The sequence below is a fragment of the Eptesicus fuscus genome, chromosome 19, assembly GCF_027574615.1.
Source record: "Eptesicus fuscus isolate TK198812 chromosome 19, DD_ASM_mEF_20220401, whole genome shotgun sequence".
NCBI lineage: Eukaryota > Metazoa > Chordata > Mammalia > Chiroptera > Vespertilionidae > Eptesicus > Eptesicus fuscus.
In genome coordinates, this window is record NC_072491.1 from 21,943,256 (window position 1) to 21,962,014 (window position 18,759).

Genomic DNA, 18,759 nt, shown 5'->3' on the forward strand with positions numbered 1-18,759 from the left:
TGCTTAACAGAGTGTATACTCTTCTTTAATCAGGTACTTGCTTGACTGGCTAACCTGATTTATAGAGTACTTCCTCTAATGATCTGAAATGACCAACTCTAATTTGGTGTGAGTGTACCACCATGTTCCAAACCTCTCTTTTTTGCTTATATTCATCTGGAATGACCTGCTCACCTTGGGGATAACCACTGATGACCTTTCCTATTGTATTTTTGACAACATTCTCAGAAGGAATTGACCAAATATTTCTTTGTGATACTGTTCTAGGACTGGACCCTAAGACCACATTGACTAGTGCCTTTAACAACTTTTTAAAATTTCTCATTCAATACAAGATGCTAGCCTGTAAGCTTCCTGCACACTGAAGACAGTTCTATTCATAATTTCACTGCCAGATTTCACATATTCTTTCATAATTTTACTCAGTAAATGTTTGCTTAATGGGTAAGAAAGCTAATGTTAACATCTTCTAAGGTTATTGTTACATGCACATGGCTAAAGCTGTGTAGCACTTAGGTGGAAGAGGAAAAAGTGAAAAGAAAAGAGGGAAAGAGGAAGGGAAGAAGGAAGGAAGGAAGAAACAAAGGAGGGAAGGAAGAAGGAAGGAAGGAAGGGAGGGAGAGGAGCGGAGGGGAGAGGGAGGGGAGGGAGAAAGGAAGGAATGATTAATGGAGGGGAAATTTAGTACAGAGAAAAAACAAATTCTATCTTTCTGGGAGATAAAAACCTAAAGTCCTCCAACAACTCTCATCCTTCCCACTTGGATTTATGTTATTTTCTATGCACTGCTCCACTATAAACAAGAATTTCATGTATAAAAATTACTTTTGCCAAAATGCCACTTACGATTGAATAAGTCAAGTGTAGAGGTTCGAGCCCAGAGCATTTCCCATTAGCATTTATGTTTGAGGATATTTGTGACTTTCACTTGCAAGGCATTTCTGGACCATGCATGGCCTGTGTCAGCATTTTCCCTGTTTTTTGTTTTTTTTTCATAGTAGTGTATCACTGATCATTAACCTGAGTAAGACGTTTGCTTGGTGTTTCTTTGCATTCAAATAATTCATCTTTTAAATACTATGATAAATGTCACTGCCATTAACTCTCCATCCCACTTACTTTACATTTATTAGATTTCATTTGAGATATCTCCTCTCAATAATGCTGTAATAATATTTTAAGATTTTTTCAGAGGCAATGCATTTTGCTTGTGAAAACGGTATTCATGTTTATTGCTAAATAATAGTTTTCTCTGTGGTTTTATAATTAACTTGAAGACAATTCTTTCATAGTACATTCATAATGCATTACTCTGGCTCTCTGTGCATCATATTGATTGATCATTTTGTTACAATGGCGTTTTTTTGTTTTGAAAACCTGTTGTATATGGTGAATATATTTTATTTCTTCAGTAAAAGCTGATACAAGTGACTGTTTTTAAATAACTGATCATAAAAGCAAAATCTATATAACAGTTGTTTGTAAAGAAAATATATATTAACAAATATGAATCCAGATGTGTTGTTTTCAATGAAACCACTCATTATAACCATTTCTTTCTCTATAATTTGTCTTAAGCTGCAGATCATTTTGCATTTTTGTAAGTAGATTTATTAAAATTATTTTATTATTATACATTTATGGTGAAATTGCAGACTTACTGTTATAAATTATTAAGATATTAATGATTGAATTTACTTTTTACTCATTAGAAATAAAAAATAATATAAGAATTATAACTTTACAATGGAGTAAGACATTTCTACATATGAAATTAGACAATAAAGCATTTATTTCAGTGTTTAGAAAGAGTAATTGAGACCTTAGGCAATAATATATAAGCATTCTTGGTGAGATAAACATATACTAGTAAATAGGAAGCTATGGTGTTTTGCTTAAATTATACTTACCTGGTGAAATGGTACTTATTTACCTTTAGATTTATATTTTCTCTTTCTCCCTGTCTCCCTCTACATCTTCCCTGCACCTGAATGTATGCATCTATGTATGAATGAATGTATGTATCTATCTATCTATCCCTCCTTGTATATTAAAGGGCAAACATTTTAAATATAATATTGATGGGATAAAATCCATGTCAGATTGATTGGATGTAGAGAAAAATTGGTAAGCTATGTGATGAGGTAGAGATATAAATAATGACTGCTGTTTCTACTTTGATAGTGCTCTAAGTTATTGACCTTCAAACTGGCTTATTCATGGCACAGAGGTACTCCAAATTTTTCTTAAATAATTTTAAGTTAGTCAATATTTAGGTTCATAAAATCTCTCTCTATTATATGCTGAAATAGATTTGCCAGAGAATATGCCTGTGGTTATTTTTTCTTCTCCAATTTTAAGAGAGAGAGGCATAATCACATGTTACCCATAGGTATATTACTCTGGTACATTGCCCACCTTGTAAAAATGTCCTTGTTGCCAACAAAAACGAGACAATTATAAGGATCGTTGCCTGAATTGGCACTTATTGTTAACAATAAAAATATTTTAAGATAAGACAATTCCCAATAATTTATGTTCAATTATATTTAAGAAGGAAAAAGGCAGTGATAACGAAATGTATTTTGATGACAAACATTCTATAAATTTAAAAATAAAATTTGGGATAAGCTCAAAGTATCAAGTGACGTTTCTTTAAGAATTCTTATTCCATTCTTATACATTAATTTATATAAGGGTTTCTCAATAATTTAAACTATAACAGAGGAAGAAATAGAAAACCCATTTCAATCTAGTGATACTAAAACCATCCGTGGAATTATAATGATATAGAATAAAAAAGCAGACCCATCTAATCCATTAGAGTACATATTTATAATTAAATGTTTATTTCTTATAACATTAATTAAATTACATATTGGTGTTGTCTTGATCATTGATGTAATACTAATATGTGTAATGAATACTCAATCCAGAAGAAAACGTTAATACTTAGATTTTTATAGTGGCAGAATATTTTTAAAATACGTTCATTTTTACATAAATATTTTTGATGTAGAGAAGTATGAAATGATGAGCATAACAATTATATTAAGAATTTTGCTTTATTATATCTAAATTTATCATATTAAAAAAGCATATGAGTTTATTAGAGTGGTAATCTGGTTCAAGCTGGAAATAGAACTATTAAAGTTCTGTCTATTGAGATTTTTAATATATATTTTAAAGGATATGACAATAATCATACCTACCACCTATAAGTGCTTACTTTATTCTTGGATGTTTCCTAAGTACCTTACTTACAATAATATTATACAATATATTTATATTAATCATTTTAATTCTCATAGTAACAATATAAGATATGGCATTATTTTCCTCACTTTAAAGAAGTGGAGACTGAGGCAAAGTGGAGTTAGATTGCTTGCCTGTAATCACACAAACAATTAGGGTAGAACAAGTATGAACCCAGACTGGCTGGCCCCATAATCTTTCCTCTTAACCACTTTGCTAAACTACTGGTTTATCAGATTTGTGTGGCTTTTATATTATATTATTTTGAATAAATTTAAATTTTGAGGCTACTGTATGCTTTAAAATTCATTTATTTATAGAAATTGTCCCAAAGCATATTTTTCTCTTATTCAAAATTATAAAATATTTCTGATATTACCTTAAATGTGTATAAAGAGTAATTTGCTTCTAAATTATTAATGGCATAAAGGGGGAAAATATTTGAAGTCCTCTGTATAGCATTATGGTTAAGCATGAGTTATTTGCAGCCAGACTGAAAGTATAGGTCAATGGGTTTAAATACTGGGGTTAACCACTTCCTACTCATGAGTCTTTCGGCAATTGGCAAATTCTTACAGGAAAAACAAAACAAAGCAAAATACATACACCAAAAAACCTGAGTTGTGGGAAAAAGTGTTTCAATTTAAATATATCCAATTTGAAATTCCTGAAGGATATCCTAATATAATGCCCCTAATATATTTAGCAACATGTTCTTACATACACCTTTGGTGGCTGATTCCTTCCAGTAGAATTCAGAAAAAGATCCCTTTACATGAAGTCATAGTTAACTTTCTTCTAGTAGCTAACACATCCCCAATGCTTTTACACTGAATTGTATTCACTTCATCCTGTCTTAAGCAGAGTGAGTCTCTTGATTCATCTCTGTAACCCCTGTTCTTAAAGCAAGCACTATCAGAAATTAGACCCTCTTTAAGTTGTAATAAATTGGTTAATCAGTTTATAGATCCTGTTAGTCAACAAGAGTTTATGACTTTACCCAGGGGTATACTATGGGGTACAGCAAAAAGAAAAGAACCAAAGATTCAATATGAGGAAACCTCATACAGTAATAATCTAAAGATTGTGTGCTAAGTGCATAAAAATAACAGGTATATTCAGTTTTTACAATATTCATTCAATTGCAGGATTATCACATTTGGTTGTTATCTGAACTCTGCCTTTATATATAATACAAATGTAGTTAAAAATTTCATTTAACGTGGGTTTGTACAAGAAAATAATGAGGTACAGAAGCAGATGCTGGCCACCTATGAAGGCAACACAGGAACTTAAGGGCAGAAGCACTGGATTCAAATTTATTCACTACTTCCTCCAAACTGAGATCCTGGCCAAGTTATCTTCATTTCTGTATTTTGAGGTTCATTTTCTTTAAACTGAAATCTTAACAATACATAGTTTATAGGGAAAGTGAAAGGATTAAATAAGATACATGTAAAAATGTAGAACATGGAAGCAGGCACAAAATAAACACTTGTTACTATCTACACATTTGAAAATGTGCAGAGAAGAAGAGAGAAAAAGAGATGCTAAACATTCCGCCAAGTTATATTTCAGAATGTATCTAATGTTGAAATTCGTTAAATGGTAAAGTAACTTGGTATTGAAATCCTGAATGCCAAGTATTCTCTAAACACCTTTTCTTTGACTCCCTTATCTTTCTTTTTGTATGTGACTATGAGTTGTTAATTGATTGATTGCTTAATCCCTTCACATTTTCACTTAGCCCTCTGACAGTTATTAATTTGTTCTATCTATGAGTCTCTTTTGTTTGTTAGTTTACTTTGTTCATTGGATTCCACATATGAATGAAATCATATGGTACTTGTCTTTTTCTGACTGTCTTATTTCACTTAGCATAATGCTCTCCAGGTCCATGTTTCAATGAAAAAAGCTTGTGATGGCAAATTCTAAAATCCCAAATATCTACCAGTATTTAGTACTTCAATGGGTTTGAAGTTTATTGATTACATGCATTCTTCAAATCAGTAAACTGCAAGTATGGGCATATTTCATTAATAAGTATGTATAGATTGGCACTGCATCGCTTCGCAAAAATTGAACTTATTTTATTAGGGAAGATTATCTTGCTTTAGAATTGCTGTCCATGCTGCCTCTGTGAACTGTCTATGCCACTGCAAACGCAGTGGCATGAAGGGAAGAAATGTAATTATTTGGTGCTAACTATATTGCTCAGGAAAATTAGTGTTTTAAATGGGAGTTAAGGTTATAGTAATTATGCTGCCTAAGAACAAGAAGAAATAGCCTTTTACTCTACGATTGATTGGAGTGTTATGAACCAGATTTGATTCTTAACGTGGTCCTTGAAGGCATATTATTTTGGTAATAGTCTTATTTTTCTCATAAATATAGCTAAAATCTTTGTTTTTATTTTTAAAAAACATTTTTACTTACCCAGTCTTCGCTTGAAATATAAGATGAATATTATAAGGCATATTAGATGAATTTTCTTCTCATGGAATATAGAAGACTGTTTCCTTGGGCTTTTATACCAACAGATTTTTTTTCTTCCATATACCAGTCAACTGAATCCCGTCAAACATCTCTTATTTGAGGGACAGTAATTTGGACTTTATCATAATTTAGATAGGTAATAAATTAAAACTTTGTTTTATTTTAGTTTAGTATTAAAAGGACTCTAAACTTTGCTTACTCTATAGAAACAGACTTTTTAAAAGAAAATTAATGTAAAATATTATTTAAAAATATCTTTTTAAACGTTATAAGCTATGTGTGTTTTTTAAATATCTTTACTTATTTTCCAGATATTTTATATAAAAATTACAAATAACACTTTATATTTTTGTGACAGTATTTTACATTGATTAAACAGATTTATATTAGATATTATTGTTTACTAGAGGCCCAGTGCATGAAATTTGTGCACAGGGGAGGGGTGTGTCCCTCAGCCCAGCCTGCACCCTCTCCAATCTGGGACCCCTTGAGGGATGTCCGACTGCCCCTTTAGGCCTGAGTGGGATCAGGCCTAAAGGGGCAGTCGGACATCCCTCTCACAATCCAGGACTGCTGGCTCCCAACTGCTCACCTGCCTGCCTGCCTGATTGCCCCTAACCGCTTCTGCCTGCCAGCCTGATCACCTGCTAACCACTCTCCTGCCAGCCTGATCGACACCTAACTGCTCCCCTGCCGGCCGATTGCCCCTAACTGCCCTCCCATGCCAGCCTGGTCACCCCTAACTGCACCCCCCTGCCGGCCTGGTCGCTACCAACTACCCTCCCCTGCTGCCTTGGTCACCCCTAACTGCCCTCCCTTGCCAGCCTGGTCACCCCTAACTGCCCTCCCCTGCAGGCCTGGTCACTCCCACCTGCCCTCCCCTGCAGGCCTGATCACCCCCAACTGCCCTCCCTTGTAGGCCTGGTCACCCCCAACTGCCCTCCCCTGCTCGCCTGATAGTCCACAACTGCCCTCCCCTGCTGGTCATCTTGTGGCAGCCATTTTGTGTCCACATGGGGCGGCCATCTTTGACCACATAGGGGCAGCCATCTTGTGTGTTGGAGTGTCGGTCAATTTGCATATTACCTCTTTATTATATAGAATTGCTTTACATAATTGTCTTATGTAATTCTCCTCCAAATGTGTTATGTCTCATCTCAGCTAGATGGCAAAATACATGAAGAACAGGACTGTATTTTTTTTCATCACTGTACTCTCCAAGCTTAGCACTAATTTTCATTGAATAAATCCTTATTCTTTCTAATATCTCTATACAATATATGAGGTTGAGAAGTGATGAAAAATAGATCATGCTGCTTGTCAAAGATTATGCTTTCAATAAAGTTAGAATATGGATATGTCTCAAGCAATCTGATCAGAGAGCCTGAACTCTTTTGTACTTATATCTAACAAATATTGGCAACTCTAAATGATCATTTATTTCCCCAGAATTATTCTTCCTTATTTTAATATGGAAAAGTCTTTCCACCAAACTCTTAAGGAGAGGAGGTAAGCTTAGAATAAGGGAATTATTATTTTTGCTCTTCTTACTCTACCTGGGGTAAGACTAGGATTTGTTACATATAGAATGCTGAGAGAAACATTCATGAATATTTAGATTATGACCACACAAAAATAGTATGTGGCCAGACAGTTGTCTGAAAGCTACACTATATGTCTTGAGAACTAATTTTCTAACATTTTAGTATTTTATCCCAGGCATGTTTAGATAATCTATACATAGAAAAAGCTAATATGCAAAGTGTCCCTGGAGTTTGGGAGACGGGGAGTTCGATTGCTCACTATGATGTGTGCTGACCACCAGGGGGTGGCATGGAACGAAGGAAGGCCCCGGCTGGCGCCGTCAGCCAGCAGCCAGGGAAGGGAGGCCCAGGTCAGCAGCTGGAAGGAGGCCCTGATCGCCAGCCAGGCCTAGGGACCCCACCCGTTTCGAATTTCATGCACCAGGCCTCTAGTCTACTATATATAATTTATCCATCAGGGAAAACATTTTCCCTTTGCCCATGATAGCTAGACATGCTCTAGGTTTTAGGTAGATATGTTTGTCAAAAAATAATAATAATGTGGAAATAGGTAAACTATACAGCATATCATTTCACTGTTATCTAGAGACTAGAGGCCCAGTGCACGAAATTCGTGCACGGAGGGGGGTTGTCCCTCAGCCCAGCCTGTACCCTCTCCAATCTGGGACCCCTCAAGGGATGTCCGACTGCCCGTTTAGGCCCGATCCCTGGGATCGGGCCTAAACGGGCAGTCGGACATCCCTCTCACAATCCAGGACTGCTGGCTCCCAAATGCTTGCCTGCCTGCCTTCCTGATTGCCCCTAACCGCTTTTGCCTGCCAGCCTGATCACCCCCTAACCACTCTGCTGCCATCCTGTTTGCCCCCAACTTCCCTCCTCTGCCGGCCTGGTTACCCCTAACTGCCCTCTCCTGCAGGGTTGATCACCTCCAACTGCCCTCCCTTGCAGGCCTGGTCCTTCTCAACTGCCCTCCCTTGCAGGCTGGGTGCCTCCCAACTGCCCTCTCCTGCTGGCCATCTTGCGGTGGCCATCTTGTGTCCACATGGGGGCAGAATCTTTCACCACATGGGGGCAGCTATATTGTGTGTTGCAGTGATGATCAATCTGTATAGTACTCTTTTATTAGATAGAATAGAGGCCTGGTACAGGGGTGGGGGCTAGCTGGTTTGCCCTGAAGGGCGTCCCGGATCAGGTGGGGGTTCCTTGGGGCATGGGGCAGCCTGAGCGAGGGGCCTGCGGTGGTTTGCAGGCAGGCCACGCCCCCTGGCAACCCAAGCAGAGGCCCTGGTATATGGAATTTATTTTCCTTCTACAATTGAAACTTTGTAGCCTGGAGCAGAGCCAAGCCTGGGGCTCCCTCTGAGGCCAGCAGCCATTTGTGTTGGGGTTATAATTGAAACTTTGTTGCCTTAAGCGGGTGGGCCCGGCCAGGGTGTGCAGAAAGCTTTGCTTACCCTGTTGCCAGCGGCAACCCTGGCCTGCTCTCTCAAGCTCCATTCTGCCGCCATTTGTTTGAATTTGTTTACCTTCTATAATTGAAACTTTGTAGCTTGAGTGGAGGCTTAGGCCTGCAAAGGCTGGCAGAAAGCTTGGCTTCCTCTGTTACCTAGGAAACCTTGCTCTCTGTGGCTGTAGCCATCTTGGTTTGGGTTAATTTGCATACTTGCTCTGATTGGATGGTAGGCGTGGCTTGTGGGCGTGGCTTGTGGGTGTGTCGGAGGTATGGTCAATTTGCATATTTGTCTATTATTAGATAGGATACTATTTAGCAAGTTCACTTTAGAATTATTTCATAACTAGGAAATTTTACATGTAATTGATTTTGTGATTTAACATTTGAATAAACTGTGAATTTACCCAATAACTTGTAGATTTCTGTTCACTAGAAAAGATACCACCAATTTTTTTCTTTTTCACTCTCTATAGGACAAGTTTTCCATCTATTTTTCTCTAACAACCCTCTTCCTCCCCCAAAAAATGAGTATTAAAAACCAGTTCCTCAAAATGTTTTTTTTTTTTTTATTTAGCTCTATTATCTACTAATTCTCTTTGCTAACCAATGGATCAAGTTAATATATTTGACATCTGCTCATTCTATAGTTGTATGAGAGCCGTGTTTATAACTTTGAATAATATAACTTGAATGATATATGCAATAGGCCAATGCCCTTTAGCCAGAGGTTACCCAGGGTACCCCTGTAATTGAGCAAGTCGGTTTTATTATTCCTTGCAATGAGGGAAAATGTATGCCTTAAGTAAGAGTGGTAGAAAGAACTTAAGGGATTGGGATTTTATCTGGTGATATTGGAAGGGTTTGAGGGAGCAAAGTTTTACCCTAGATCAGATGCTGCCAGGAAGCAGGGCTAATTTTGTGTATCTTAATAGAACTGATCTAGAGGGAGGAAAAAGTAGAATGAGGCCACACTATACCTGGAAGAGAAGCAGCAGTCATTTATATTAGCTAGGATGGGACATATTTGAAATTTTTGTTTGTTTTGGCACAATGATCTTGTTTTTGTCTGTGCTTAGAAAAGATGGAGCAGTAGTCTGGTTTTATGGTCTCACTTCATTCTGGTCACAGATTATACAGTGTGTTCTGTGGCATTGTTTCTGTCCAACTGGAAAGTACAGAAAACTACTGGTAGCTGTGGGTACTAGAGCAGCTCCTAACAATATGAAAACAGACAAGTCTCTGGATGTGAGGGGCTGCTTTCCTCTTTCTCAAAAGAAAAGAAGAAATTTAAATAAATAATAGTAATAATGATTATTATTATTATCCACTTTTTTTTATCACTCAGAGGATTATGGGAAATGGAAAGAAGAGGGTCCAGAGAGTGAAGAAGTCATATGTGAATTTTCCAATTTCTTACGAGGGGGGTTGGCACATTCAGGCAGGGGTCAGGCAGTTCTGACCCTGCTATGCTCTTTGGTGTGTCTGATATCCACTGAAACATTTGCTAGGTTGGAGTGACTTTTACAGGGAAGGGGTATCCCTGCCCTGAGCACTAGGAACAGACCTCTTGTGAGTCACAGTATCTTCCCTGTGAGGAGAGGTGAGGCGGGATCAGCCAGGGATTGCTAAAAGGTTCTGCATACATATTCCTGCATGGCTTCAAAATTGGCTAGAAATTGCCAAGTTTTCCAAAGTGCTTTCAAAATTTTGAATCCCATTATAGTATTAGATTTTCTATGTTTTATACTGCCAGATATTTTGTTTCAGTTTCATAATATCATAGTGTTTAGAACTTTTAAAGGCTTTGCAGGGAGTTCACTTTACCACACCTGGAGAGCAAGAAAAAATACAGGAAAAGAATGCACCTCCTCTACTTCTGTTTCAGAGCCTCCAAAGTAGATACATTCACGGGTCACACTTAATTAGCTTTGATTTAAACCAAACTATTTTTCCCCAATGTCATGGCTATGGCCAAAATCTGAAGCAGATTTTGTAGCTCAATACAAAGTAAACTTTGTTTTGATTTTTATTTTAAGAGGAGTTGGAACAAGTTGTATTTTTTATTCCCAAAGTAATGAATATGTATCTGTTAGATGAAGTGGATCTATAAGTTGTGGAAACCTAAAAAATGAAAGAAACAAAACCACTGGAAAAACTTTAAGCAAATAGGAAAATGTTTAAGACACCTGTTAGCAAATTCTACATTTTTCTCATTAGTAACTAACAACTGTAAATTTCTTATCTTTATAATAATGAAAACCATGATATTAAATTTAGTTCCATTTGTTTTGATGTGTTTTTATAAAGTATCTTATCAAAAATTCTTTAAGAAAACAAGATGAGTTATTACTGGATGTGAATGAAAGCAAAATATGAAACTAATTTTGCTTGAGAAGGATGATTAGAAAGATTTTCTTTTACATTATTCATGTACTTCTCCTTTGATGCAAAAAAAAATTTTAATGGAACACAATTTTTGTAATAGAAGTAAACTCTGAAATTGGCATCCATACTTTTATGGTGTTTGGATTTTTAAAAACTTTAAGGTTTTTCCATATTACATAAAAGAAATCCAAACTCCTTACCATAGCCTTCAGTGGTCAAATTGATCTGGCCTCTGTCTGCTTCTCAGACTTCAAGTTATACATCAATCCTCCTTTCATATTCAGAGAAAGACAAGTATCATATGATCTCCCTCATATGTGGAATCTAATGAGCAAAATAAACTGATGAACAAAATAGATCCAGAGACATAGAAGCATGGAAGAGAATGATGAATCTCAGAGGGAAGGTGGCGGTGGGGTGTGGAGTGATTAACCAGGAACTTATATGCATATATGCATAGCTCATGGACACAGAGAATAGCGGTAAAGGCCTGCGATGGGTGGGTGTGTGGTCGAGTGGGTCAATGGGAAAAACAAACAAATGAACAAACAGACAAAGAGGACATCTGTCATACTTTCAACAATAAAGATACATTTTTTTTAAAGTTTTTGAACTGTTTTTTCTTCCTCAACTGTAACAGTATAGGGCCTTTGCACTTATATATCAGCTTTTGCATAACTAGTCCTTTCTTTTTACAAGGTCTTTGGAAAACTGTTTCTTCCTCATTGAGATTTCCCCTATTCTCTCAATTCAAAGAGAGTCAAAATTTAACTTGTCACCTGGGTTTATTTCTGTCATGGCAGGACATAGTTCACTGACTCAGGATGTCAATGATTATAACATACACTGTTATTTTACCAAACACTGAGAAAGAAAAAAAAAAAAATGTTTCCATTTACACTGTAACACAATTAGAGGCCCGGTGCACGAAATTTGTGCACTCGGGGAGGGGTGTGTCCCTCAGCCTGGCCTGCGCCCTCTTGTAGTCCAGGAGCCCCACGATTGATCGCCCTGCAGAGGGAGGCCCTGCCCACTTGCCCTAGCCCACTGGTCGGTGGCCTGGGCCTCCCTCTTTGGGGCAATCGATCACAGAACCCCCCAATCAATCACCCCGCAGAGGGTGGCCTGGGCCTCCCTCTTTGGGATGATCATGGAGCCCTCCAGATCGATTGCTCCACCATCCTGTGGCCTGGGCTACCCTCTGTGGGGTGATCATGGGGCGATGGCGGGGCCCCCTGACCAATCGCATCACACCTGCCTTGGCTGGCCTGGTGCCAGTGCGTTTCCTAGCGTGGTCTTCTGGATGGTCATTCTGCTGTTCGGCTATCCGGTTGATTTGCATATTACGCTTTTATTATTATAGATGATATTTTATATGTGCTATTTTGTATCTTTTGAGACTCATTAGAATTGGTTAAAGATTTTTTACATGTAATATTTCTTTTCCATTCTTAGGTATTGAAATGAAATATGCAAACACTTATCTAAAACTATAAGAGGACTCTTTCCTGACTGTAAATACTCAATGGTTGGAGGCAGCCATTGAATACAGGACTATAAAGGGTGTCAAATAAATTTGAGTCCCAGTAGCATAACTAAATAAAGACAAATTTCAAATTCCTAAATAATTTTTTGTGGGGAGCAGATACAGTGTTTTGGACAGGTTCAAGCCTTGGACTGATGAGAGGGCACAGTCCTCTCATTGTCACATGCAAGTCCTAGCTTGGAGGGCAGGGCCCTCCCAGCACAATTATAACCAACAGCTGTAGTTGTAAGTTTGTACCTATGGTCCGAACACGTGGCCCCACGTGCCTGAGTGATAGAGTTCAGGTGCATGTAGTTGAGTAGGATTGAAACCCACGAGAATGTTGTAAACATCTTGACCACACCCTTACTTGGCCTCGTGGCATCGGCTATAAAATAAAGACACGGCTTGTGGGCATGTCGCTGTCTCTCAGAGAAGCAGCGTCCCACCGAGACCCAGCTTTCATTCTCTTGTCTGTCTTTTCTAAGCCTTTCAGCCGCCCCAACTCAGGTTCACCCTTGGCCATGCTGGCGCAGCACAATTTTTATCCACATCTTTTCTACAACTTTATTAAGGAATGATTAACAAAAATTGTATATATTGAAAATGTACAAGCTTATGCTTTGATGTACATCTATATGTGAAATTATTACCCCAGTCAAGCTAATTAACATGTCTATCACCTCACATTTTTTTGAACATGTGGCGAGAACACTTGTGATCTATTCTTTTAGAAAATTTCAAGTCTTTTCTACAGTGGATTACTACTAAGTATAGTTAATGCAGTTAGTAAAGATGTATATTCCACATCTTTTAATATTTTCAAGGTCTGTGCTCTAGAGAAAAATATTAAAATAATCAGCAGCTCCTACAAGGTTTCAGGCACTTTACTGTCAAAGGAATCATTAAAATAAAATTTACTTTTTGTAAAGCTTATCATATAATGGAGGACATTTACAAAAGAAATATAAATCCATTGCCAAATAACATCTTTATATTTGTCATAAAAATGTTTTTTAAAACCCCCAAACATGTATATATACAACAAGGAAAGCTGACTTACATCTATCTCTGCTTTGGATTGGAATGTTCATATTACTATTCTGGCTCTATTACTTGCAGTAGACCTCACATTTATTTGCTGATATTAGTATTCACCTCATATTTATTTCAGAGGATTAATGAGAGATTATATTTAAGCAATTATCACAGTGGCAAACAGCACTCCATAAAAGGATAGATTATTATATATTCTGTTTCATATTTTCAGTAATTCAAAGTAACATAAAATAGCAAAAAAACTTGTTTTTATATAAAATACGTTTTGCAATAAAACATTGTAATGATAAGGAATTTTGTTCTTTAACATTTCTTTCAATGTATCTGAATATTATCCATTGGGAATAATGACAAGATCACCATCTAGTGGCAACCCCTATAAATTACAGACCCGTGGTCCCTGGAAAACTGAAAAGGCTCTGGGGAATATCAAGCCTCCACACTGTACACAGAAAGACTAGATTGAATATACAGAGATTAGATTTAATATTACATATTAAATCTGAAGAATGAAGATGTGTTTAAGTAGACCAAAGGGCCATCTCATGAATTATCAATTCAACATAGCACAACCATTCCATTCTCAAGGGAGCAATTCATTTAAGTTTGTTAAAAATTACTTTTAAAAGACAAACACATACTTGAAGAAGTAAATAAGAGGTAAACTTAATCACAAGAGACAGATATAACATCGAGTATGTATGTAAGTGGCCATATATTTTAGAGTAGAAATAAGGCATCTGGGTGCTGGATTTAGCTAGGTTCTTTATATATCTCAGCTCTGTAACTGTTTTATTTGGGGGCCTTAGGCAAGTTATTTCATCTCAAGTAATTTAATTTAATTCTCATTTTAATATATTTGTAAATAGTAGCTGTGATATGAGGATAATGTTAAGTACTCAATAATGTTATTTCTCTAATATTGCTTCTATACTATTACCAATTCTGCAGATAAAACAATCACAATAATGACTTGTGTATTTATTACCTAAGTTAAAATGAATGTATTCAATCTTTTATATATCAATGCTTATTATAATGATCTAAATAATATAATTTTATTAGCAATTAGTTTATTTATAACTTACCATTATTTAAGATGTTAAAATAAAATTCATATCATCAATTACTTAGAAATTATTTATTCAACAATTGTACTGTTAAATTTCTTTAAGTATAATAGTAGCAATGTAAAAGTACAATGTTATATATATATATATATATATATATATATATATATATATATCAAATGTAATATATTTTAATCCAATAAAATATTGTCTAGTATGCTGTCATAACTACCAACTGGGCACATGTCTGTATAATTAAATAATATATTTTATTTAAAATATTTGGTTTATTCCTAATTTGAGATTATTCTGTTAGAAGGGTAATTTTTAAATTTCCTCTTTTTTTAAGTTATTTTATTTTTATATTTTGAAACTAGTACTAAACTGATATATGTCAAAATACACTAATAAGTTTGATGCAAATAGTGAAGCTTATTTTTGCAAATAGAAAACTTACGTTGTAAATAAGAATGTCCATTGGATCTATTATAGTTGACAATTGCACATTTCTGAGGACATATGATAGAAAACAGTTTGGCATACAGAGATGCAACTAGTCTATTTGCCTGAGCACAGCTCTGCATTTTTCTTTAATTGTGCAGATCTGATTAAAATTGTGATGGCTTTCTCAACACTAGAGACGTTTTCTTAAATTATATTCATTATAATCTAGTCCAAGTAAACTGTAAGTGTGCTATTATACATATTATGTTCTCTCTAGATTGCTGCTTTAAAATCTACTTCAGGTGGTAATAAACTTTTGATTTGAGAGAGAGAGAGAGAGAGAGAGAGAGAGAGAGAGAGAGAATATGAGAGAATAATGGGAAAAGAAGCTCAGAGTTTCATATCAGAATTTACATACAGGGTTAAAGTATTGAGAAGAGTTGAGAAAAATGTGTAAATTTTAAAGTAATGATTTCTTAGGTTTTTTTTAATTGTTTTAAAAGCTGTACATATTTCATGTATACAATTTGATGAGTTTGGAGATCAGTATACACCCATAAAACCATCACCCACCAACCTCAAGGTCATAAATGTATATTTCACCTTCCAAAGTTTCCTACTGCCCCCTTTATTAGTATTATTATTATTTTTTGTGGTAAGAATACTTAACATACATCTGCCCTCTTAGCAATATTGTTAGCTATAGGAACTATGCTATATAGTAGATCTCCATAATTATTCATCTTATAAAACTGAAACTTCATATTCTTTAACCATCACCTCCTAAATTCCCCTCCCCTCTACTTCTATGAGAGAGACTACTTGACTGTTTCAGATTTTGCATATAAATAAAATCATACAGTATTTGTCTTTAGTATCTTATTTCATTTAGCATAATGCCTTCCAGGTTCACCTATGTGTCATATAAGTAGAAAGATATTTTGTATTCATGGATTGGAAGAATTAATATTGATACAATGTCCATATTACCCAAAATAATCTATAGATGCAATGCAAGATCTATCAAAATCCTGATGGTATTTTTCACAGAAATAGGGGAAAAAATTTGTATGGAACAACAAAAGACACTGAAGAGCCAAAGCGATCTTGAAATAGGAGAACAAAGCTCAAGACATCTTTATTTCAAGTTACATTACAAAACTATAGTACCAAAACAGTATGATACTGGAGTAAACATAAACGTATAGACCAATGGAACAGACTAGAATAAATTGAAATAAATCCATGAACCTGCAGTCAACTGATTTTGACAAGGGTCCCTAGGATATATAATGTGAAAAGGATAGTCCCAGAATTTCTTAAATCACCCATTATCCAAGCAACACAACACATTTGCTATGGAAAAGTTGTTTATTTTAGGAATTACTTTCCAAAGCTCAGTTCTAGGAGAAAGAGACCATTGGGTTCCAGCTATAATATTAAATGGACACATGGATCAATTTTTATGAAATCACTTAATCTTGTATCGTCACATATTGGAGATGTTCTGAACTATTTGTGAACTTTAAATGTCCTCTGAATTATTACAATTCAGATGTAGTTTTTTCTTTGAATTAGCTGGATTCAATTAAAAGATGAAATTTTATGTGGACTATATCAGCATGTACACAATTACAGAGAAATGTTGATACAGCTGATAACTTCTGTGGTTAATAAGTATTATTTCTATTTTGAGATTCCTATAAATTTGAGCTACTTTGTGCCTTTGTAACACCCAAGGTAGAACAAACTCAGATGAACTGAATTAGATAAATTTTAGTTCAATTTAGTAGCCTGTGAATGAACAATCGTATTATGTAACTAGGGGCCCAGTGCAAAAATTTGTGCACTTTGAAAGGAAATGTGGACCGCGAGGCTGCAGTAGGCACAGGGATGGGTCTTGGCCCATCCTCTGCGCCCCCGCCCAGCCCCTCCTGCCACAGCCCCCAGTGTCCTGTCTGCCAGCAGCCCCACTCCTGCCGCCACTGCCGCCACTTATTGCACGGAACGATTTGGGCTGGTGCCAGCAGCGGGTACAAGTGAGGCCGGCACTGTCAGTGGGTGCAAGTGGCGGCTGCTGCCCAATTGCCCCTCAGGAGCAGGTGGAGATGGAGAAGACCCCAGGGGTGATCAGGGCCGGCAGCTGCTGCTCGCACCCGCTGATGGCACCGAGTGATCGGGATTAGCACCAGGCACCGGCAGCAGGTATGAGCAGCAGCTTCGGTGCCAGCTGTGGGTGTGAGTGGGGCTGGCACTGGCAGTGGGTATGAGTGGCAGCTCTGACACCGGCAGTGGGTGCAAGCAGGGCCAGCACCGGCAGCAGGTGCAAGCACCGGGCGGGACCGTGGCACCTGGGAGCAAAGAATTTTCAGTAACCACCAGAGGCTCACCCGATGACAGCGACCAGCGCCCTGCCTTGGTCTGGCACCCCTGCTCACCAGCTCCACCATCCCGCCATGGCCAATGCCCGCCATGTTCCGCACACGCCCCCTGGAGGTCAGCGCACATCATAGAGACTAGTTGTTCAGTTGTTCCGGTTGTGCCAACATTTGGTCTATTTGCATATTAGCCTTTTATTATATAGGATGATCATGCATGTGCCTACAGAGTTAGGCACACGTTAGTTTATAAACAAAACAAAGAAAGGAAAAGAAACATGTCACAGCTAAGAATTTATTTTAGTCTAGAAACTTATAAAATATCTGTCTCTAAGTATATTGGATCAGCTAGAACCTTGTCTTCATAACACACTGACCATATCATTGTATTTCTTCTTTATAATTTCAGTCACAGGTTTAAAGTTTTTCACATCCACGATATTGTGAACTCTTTTGGAAGAAAATCTTTATTCTGAAGAGCCAGACCAGTATCTGGGGCATAGTGTTTGACTAAATACCTTGATAGGTAAATAAATAAATTGATTAATATTATAGTATTAAGTTGCAATAATTACATATCTTTATAAATTTCTCCAGAGATATAATGTCTTGTATGGAATAGAACACATTAAGAATGAAAAGAATTTCAAATAGTAAAATAATAGTATTTAATGTTTGTAAATATTCACATATGCAATAAACTTAATATATTTGGGGTAATGCATACTAACTTCAACACAATTCTTGGTTACTTATGGAGATGATGTGGTGTTAGGCATTAGTTGATTTTGTCTACCTTCAAGAGCATGTAATAGGAAAAATGTTAATTACTGCCTGTCTTATCCTATCTAATAAAAGAGTAATATGCAAATTGACCATCACTCCAACATACAAGGTGGCTGCCCCCATGTGGTCAAAGATCCTGCCCCCATGTGGACACAAGATGGCTGCCACAAGATGGCTGCCACAAGATGGCCAGCAGGGGAGGGCAGTTGGAAGGGACCAGGCCTGCAAGGGATGGCAGTTGGGGGGGATCAAGCCTGCAGGGGAGGGCAGTTAGGGGTGACCAGGCTGGCATAGGAGGGAAGTTGGGGGAGACCGGGCCTGCAGGGAAGGGCAGTTGGGGCGGGGGGAACCCAGGCCTGCAGGG